Below are 7,966 nucleotides of genomic sequence, written 5' to 3'. Positions count from 1 at the left end.
CTTCCTTCCTTCCTTCCTTCCTTCCTTCCTTCCTTCCTTCCTTCCTTCCTTCCTTCCTTCCTTCCTTTCTTAGCAATTGGGGTTAAGTAACTTGCTCAAGGTTACTCAGCCACTTATTTCTGGGTGTGGTGCTAAGTATCAGAGCCTGGATTCAATCCCAGGTCATCCCGACTCTGGGGCCAGTGCTCTTACTCGCTGTGCTACCTGGCTGCCCCTCTTGTTAGCTTTCTTATCAGAGACCCTTTCCTCTTTCCTTGTATCATGTCTAGGAACGAGTCTTGGGTCCCATTCTGGATCTCAGCTGTCTGGCATCAAATATCCAAATCTCTTTTTTTGGATTTTAAAGTCATTTATAATCTGGATCCTTCTTAATTCCAACCTTCTTACACCTTTCTCCTCTCCATGTACTCTGCAATTCAGTGACACTGACCTCCTTGCTCTTCCCCTGACAAGACACTTCCTCATAGAATTCTCTTTTCCCTCCTCTCCATCTCCTGGCTTCCCTGATTTCCTCCAGGTCTCGGAGAAGATTCCACCTTCCCCTTAATTTAGTTCCTCCTCTTTAAAATTGTCTACATTTTATTTTGTCTATATCTTGTTTGCACATAGCTGTTTACACATTGATGCTCTGATTAAATTGAACTCCTTTAGAGCAGGGATTATTTTTTGCTTTTCTTTCTTTCATTCCCAGTACTTAGTATACAGTGTCTGGCACATAGCAGGCGCTTAATAAATGCTTCTTGACTTGATAAAGTATTATCTGATAATTGAGAGGCTACACATCTCACAGCATAATTTATGATTCCACCCCGCGGAACCTGCATTTCAAAATTCAGAGATTCCTAAAAGGAGGTTCTTAAAAAAGTAATAGATACCTTAAAAGTTGATTCTTAAGTGGAGAAAAATCAGAGCAGGTACACTTGTGTTAGACACGAGATCAGAAGACAAAACAGATGCAAAGGTTGGTGCATTTATTATCTCAGATCCAGTTCTTATTAACTGTTGGTCCTGGGGCAGATCATTCAACCTTTCTATGTCTCAATTTCCCCATCTGAAAAATGAGGGTGACAATATCAGTATCACCTACCCTTCAAAGTTGCTGTGAGGAATATGTTTTGTAAAACTTAAGTGTTCTATAAATGTATGTTATTGAAATGGAATGGCAAGGAAGCCAATTGAAGAGTTATCACAGCTTTCTCTATATTTTATGACATTTGGGAAGGAATATTTCTGGGAGCATGGTATAGGGGGAAAAACACTGGATTTAGAGTCAGAAAAGCTGAGTTCAAATTCTGTCTTTGCCACTTATGACCTTAGTCAAACCGCTTAACCATTTGTGCTTTCCCATCTATAAAATGAGGTTGGTTGATGTAAATCAGTGGTATCAACTTCAGATAGAAATGGGGACCACTAAACCACACATAAGAATCCCTGCAGGCTGCTCATTGACTTAGAAAATCACATATTAACATTATCTATGTTTTATTATATTTTCATTCATTTTATTAAATATTTCTCAATTACATTTTAAACTGGTTCGGGTGGTACTCAGGAGTGTTCTGGGCTGCATGCAGCTCATGGGTCTAGTATGTAACACCTTTGGTATAAATGGCTTGGAAGCATCCTTCCTTGGCAGCTAGGTGGGCAGTGAATAGAGTGCCAGGCCTGGAGTCTGGAAGACTCATCTTCCTGAGTTCAAATCTGACCTCAGAAACTTACTAGCTGTGTGATCAAGGGCAAGTCTCTTAACCTTGTTTGCCTCAGTTTCCTCATCTGTAAAATGAGACAGAGAAGGAAATGACAAACCACTCCAGTATTTTTGCCAAGAAAAGCCCAAAAGGCATCACAAAGAGACAGGCATGACTGAAAATGATTGAAAAGCAACAAAACTTTCCTTCCTTCTCTAAATCTGTGAGCCTTCTGGTATTTGTATAGAGCACCAGTTCAAATGAAATCATCTGTGCAAAGGACTTAAAAAATTACACAAACTTAGATGTATTACACAAATGCCCATTATTATTGCTGGTATTATTATTATTAATCATTACACTGAGAACAGAGATAATTGTAAGAATAATGGTCATACAATTCCTTGACAGTGATAATAAGTGTATACCATCCAAGTTTACTATGAATTTGAATCCATAAGATATACTTCATTTTTACTTTTTATATAAATATTTTGTATTTATTTATAAATCTTGAATTCTTCAACCAACTGGTGACTCAGCTTTGGAGGCACTCACAACTTCAAATAACTGTCAAATTCTGGTAGAGTAGAAAGAGCACTGGATTTGGAGTCACAAGATTCTGGCTTCAAATCCTGCCTCTATCATTTACTATTCATGTGAAAGAAACTTACCTTCTCTGGGCCTCAGGTTTCCTCATCAATAAAATGGGAGGATTGGATTAGGGAAGCTCCTGTTTTAAAAATCTATGGTCTTATGATCCTTTGAATGAATGCCCTATCCATGAGTTTCCAGATCCCTAATTTACATCAAACCATCTCCATTCTCCCTCTACACACTACTTTTGAGTCTAGACTTTCACAACTCAACCACAAACATAGCATGGAATTCTTGTTGGATCACCCACAACTGAACCAAATCTGTTGAAGTCACCACCCTGCAGACTCCATTTGAGACTCAAGCAGGTTTTGCATGTTTGTGATGTGGAGATATTTATATCACACAGCCTTGAATTTCAAAAGCAGGTCATTTTCCCCCAAAACTTTAATACCACTCTCTGGGAGAAAAACAAGTCTAAATTACTTTAGGAGAAGTGATGTTGGAATCAAACAAAGGCAATCGAGTTACCAACCAAGTACACAAATTTGATGTCAGGAGACAACAAGGTTAAATTTTTCATCCAGAGAGCTGTTTTTTTCAATTAAGCAGGCTGAAAACATGTATTATATGTGAACAAGTCTTGCATATTTCTCAGATCACTGTTTCATAGAGAGAATTATCAAGAATTTCCCCTGGAATGGGCCAACAGTGGGCAAGAGCACTGGACCTAGATTCAGGAAGACCTGCGTTCAAATTCAGCCTCAGACATTTACTAGCAGTGTGGCACTGGGTGAATCATTTAACCTCTGTTTGCTCATTTGTAAAATGGGGATAATAATAGCATCTACCTCTCAGGGTTCCTGTGAGGATCACATGAGCTTCACAAATATGAAAGCACTTTGCAAACCTTGAAACTGTGTGAATGCTAGTTCTTCTTCCTCCTATTCCTCTTTTTCCTCCTCCTCCTCTTCCTCCTTCTTCTTTTTCTGTTTTATTACTCCCCCTTCTCCTCTTCCTGCTACTGCTATTACTACTTACTCCGAAAGGAAGAGTCTAGCACCGTCGGGAGCTGCAGTTTTCCTCAGAGTGGATGATAAAATCCTTGGTACTAGTTATACAGTAGGACTAGAGCTTATCCAGTTTCCCTCTGAAAGGTCCAGGTCGCCTTGCTCAGACTACATGGAAATCGTCTTTGCTTTCCTACCAGGGGACTGTTGTATTCCAAGTGTCATACAGCAAGGAGAGACCTCACTCTGTGCTAATTGCTAGAATTTCAAAGTGAGCATTTACACTTTGTAACTCAATGCTACAAATCTGAAGCTTGAAGCTTGTTTTGTTGATTGCCTAGGCTTAAGGAAATGATAGAGAAAATGTTAATCATGCAGTTAAACTTAAAATTGTATTGTAGGTAAATTCCTTTTCTTCTATGTGCCTCACCTGGTTATGAAATATTTGCCAGCACACCCCTGGTTACATAAACTTTTCCCATAATGGTTGTATGGTTCATCCTTCATTCTCAAAGAGGACCATGACATCAGGGAGATGATGGCATGATTTCCAGTTGACTTTGATTTGAGTGAAGGAGGCTGTGCAAGGTCACCAGCCTCACTTTCTTCTTCAGAGCCATGTAGGTCCAGTGGTGGAATCTAGATTCAGAAGCCTTTCACTGGGCTTAATGATTCAACACACTCTCTGAAATCAGGAAGTAATATCCATGGGACATAGAAAACAAGATTCAGGCTTTGACTCTTGCCTGTAAGGTAGGTTGCCTCACATTCATGTTTTTGTTTGTGAAGCGAGGGATTGATCAGGGAACCACTGATCATCTGGGTCCCACAATCTGCCTGATGGAACTATGGGACATAAGGGGCAGGTGATAGACAACAAAATATAAAAAAAAAACCACCCTTTGAGACTTTGAGTGGGCCATTTAGACTTTGTAAGAACATTAAACTTTTGAGTGAATCCAGTTGCAGCCAGGAGGGCAGTGTCAGACTGAGACCAGGGTGGATAGGGCACTGCTCCGATGCAGCTTGGCTGTAGTCACCACTGCATCCAGCCTCTGGCTCAGCTGACATCCTCTCCTGGTATCCTACTGGGCATTCTTTGAAAGAACAGAGCCAGCAGGAGTCTCAGCTCTGAGATCTGCCATCTTCTGGGCTCCAGGTGCCAAAATTTTGATTCCATTCACCAACACAATTCAGTTTTGCAGCTAGACTTTTCTCTCATATGCCATGTGGTTCAGGTCTCCTACAGCCATTTGCTTCTACTACAAAATACCAACACTGGGTGGGGAGAGGAGAAAGAAATCTCCCCCCATTAAGCCCACAGCATGTTCTAGGAAACATATGAAAAAAGAAAAGTGAGTCCTTAAGAGCTTCTTCACAAGTTGAGTTTTTTTCCTCTCTTTTTGATTGTCTTAGAGTTAGTTTTTAATGTAGGCCACAGAGGGGCATTGGCAATAATTTCATTCAATCATCAGTTGCCTTTATCCAGGGTTGACACTCTTACTACAAATTGCAAATGGGCCACTCAAAATCTGAGAGGAACATTCTCTTCTGTTTCATTGTCTGTTACCTGATAATTCCATCCTGCAATTTCACCAAACTTACTGGGAGAATCTGTTGATCAGGGTTCTCTTAACCAACCCTCTTATTCATCTTTATTTGTTATAATATCAAAACATGACTCCCCCAAAGGAATGAGCTGTATAACAAAAAACAACTACAAAAATGTAAGAAAAAATAACTTTGTAATTAAGCATACATAACAAATGTTCTTCATGGAAATCATGCACATAACTGTTTGGAATATCAGTCCATGTGTTTCATATACCTGTTATAAATAATGAGCAGTATGGTTACTGAATTGGATGACGATTCACTAGAAAATTCATTATACAAATACCATCCCAGGGGACTCTCTATGAAACATAGTACATGCTCGTTGACTTGACTTGGTTTGAGCCTATCAAAGCAACAATGACTTTCTGCTCTGGCTGGAGTGTGTACGTGTGCTCACACGTGCCTTCTTGCATTTGCTGTTGGGAGGCGCGGGGGAGGGGATGGGGGAATTTGGCAAAAGCCCTTCTTATTCTCTGACTTTCCTAAAGCAACAGGTTTTCTTCCCATCATGCATAGTAGGAAAACTACGAAGGCAGTTACTCTTAACTCCTACAATAGTGCTGTACTTCTATGGAAATGGAATCGGACTATTGATTTTCTGTCATGAAACATGTTGATGCTTCTCTATTCATCATCAATAACTTTAATCAAAGTTGTACTTAACTAAAATTCTTATTCAGATTTTTATAAAAAATCTTTTTGGGGAAATTTGTGTGTCTATGGCAAACCTTTGTAAAATGTGGTTGATGTGTGTGTGTGATAATCCCAAATTGCCCACTCTGGGAGGGTGGGGAAGAGGCAGGGCCCCCAAATAGTGTACTGGGTGTATTGCTTCCTGTGCCTACAGAGAGAGATGCTGTGGTACCTACTTTTCTACTTTCCATGGGAGATGCCTTCTTGCATTTAGGCAAAGGGGGTCTCTTTGCTAGGCACAGCTTGAACCAGGTGTTTATATAAGCAGTGTAGCCTGGGAGGAGCCAGATGGCCCTTACTTGATTTTCTCTGGGGAAACTGTCAGTTCACATACACTTACTGTACCTGCAGGGGGCTTAGAAAATAAGTCATTTGAAGTTGCAGAGTGGCCAATTCTTTATCAGGCTGCATTTGTGAATTAATTCAGGAAGCTGAGGTTGGGTTTTTGCCCCACTTTGGAGCACAGGAGGGCACATTCTTTCATGATTCAGAGCTCTCTCAGGAGACTGGGAATGTTCTTAAAATGAAATGTAATTCTGCCTGCCCTGCAGACAATTTCCAAATTACATTTCTTTTAGCAAAGGAAAAAAACATTTTCACCAAAGATTGTTTTTTAGAATCTCAAACAATTTAAATCTAGGCTATGTAGATACATAAATTTTGAATCCAAATTTATCCTGAAGTATTGAAGGTGATTCTAAACAATTCTTGACATGAACTACATAAAATGATTTAGTACAAATACACTGTGTTCTATCTATTCTCTATTCTCTCTTTTTTTTTTCTTTTTGGAGGGGGGAAGGCAGGGCAATTGGGGTTGTGACTTGCCCAAGGTCACATGGCTAGTAAGTGTTAAGTGTCTGAGGCCGGATTTGAGCTCAGGTCCTCCTGACTCCAGGGCCAGTGCTCTATTCACTGCACCACCTAGCCATTCCTATTTGTTCTCTATCCAAAACATAGTTGTCCAGTAGGTTTAATAGAATTTTATATGTGTGGGAATTTATTTTAAACATAACTAAAAGATACATTGGTAATAAAAGAATGTCCAATTTGATGTTATATGTTCTTTGAAAAACCTCATTTGGGGCTTTCGGCTTTTCTCCCAAGCTTGGTGCCAGGTTCTGCTGCTTAAGTTGCATCCCTGAAACAAGATGGCGAAGGTTGGAGTCAATGGATTTGGCCGTATTGGGCGCCTGGTGACCAGGGCTGCATTCGCCCCAGGTGGAGTAGACATTGTGGCCATCAATGACCCCTTCATTGACCTCAACTACATGGTTTATATGTTTCAATATGATTTCACTCATGTCAAATTCAAGGGCACTGTCAAGGCTAAGAATGGGAAGCTGGTGATCAATGGAAAAGCCATTACCATCTTCCAGGAACAGGATCCCACCAATATTAAATGGGGAGATGCTGGAGCCGAGTATGTTGTAGAGTCCACTGGAGTCTTTGCCACCATGGAAAAAGCTGGGGCTCACTTGAAGGGTGGAGCCAAGAGGGTCATCATCTCTGCCCCTTCTGCTGATGCCCCAATGTTTGTGATGGGAGTGAACCATGAGAAATATGATAATTCCCTTAAGATCGTCAGTAATGCTTCCTGCACCACCACCTGCTTGGACCTCTTGGCCAAGGTCATTCATGACGACTTTGGCATTGTGGAAGGACTCATGACTACAGTCCATGCCATTACTGCTACCCAGAAGACAGTAGATGGCCCCTCTGGTAAGCTGTGGTGTGATGGGCGTGGTGCTGCCCAAAACATCATCCCTGCTTCCACTGGTGCTGCTAAGGCTGTAGGCAAGGTTATTCCTGAGCTGAATGGGAAGCTCACAGGCATGGCCTTCCATGTTCCTACTCCCAATGTATCTGTTGTGGATCTGACCTGCCACCTGGAGAAACCTGCCAAATATGATGATATCAAGAAAGTGGTGAAGCAAGCATCAGAGGGAACCTTGAAGGGCATCTTGGGCTACACAGAGGACCAGGTTGTATCCTGTGACTTCAACAGCAACACTCACTCTTCTACCTTTGATACTGGTGCTGGTATTGCCCTCAATGACCATTTTGTCAAGCTCATTTCCTGGTATGGTAATGAGTATGGTTATAGCAACCATGTAGTAGACCTCATGGCCTACATGGCCTCCAAGGAGTAAAGTGGAAAGCCATGGATCTTCATCCCCAACCAAAACGAGGAGATCCAGCACTGGGGAGCCCACATTCCTAATCTGTGTTCCTATACTAGGGATCCCATGTGCCATTCACATCCTTGTTCCAAAGCACCCCTGTAGTAGGGGGAAGAAGCCTGTATTGTGTACCATCAATAAAGTCAACATATTCAGTGCAAAAAAAAAAAAAGAAAAA

At 41.1% G+C, this 7,966-nt stretch overlaps 1 pseudogene; it reads left to right on the top strand.

The window, feature by feature from the left end:
* The window catches only part of LOC138171544 (glyceraldehyde-3-phosphate dehydrogenase pseudogene), a 9,511-nt pseudogene extending 1,545 nt beyond the window's left edge, over positions 1 to 7,966 (top strand).

Source organism: Petaurus breviceps, unplaced genomic scaffold, assembly GCF_028583685.1.
Source record: "Petaurus breviceps papuanus isolate PSGF00001 unplaced genomic scaffold, PetGlider_PUasm1.0 128, whole genome shotgun sequence".
Taxonomy (NCBI): domain Eukaryota; kingdom Metazoa; phylum Chordata; class Mammalia; order Diprotodontia; family Petauridae; genus Petaurus; species Petaurus breviceps.
The sequence above is the reverse complement of the archived record's forward strand: the minus strand, read 5'-3'. Positions and strand labels throughout refer to the sequence as shown.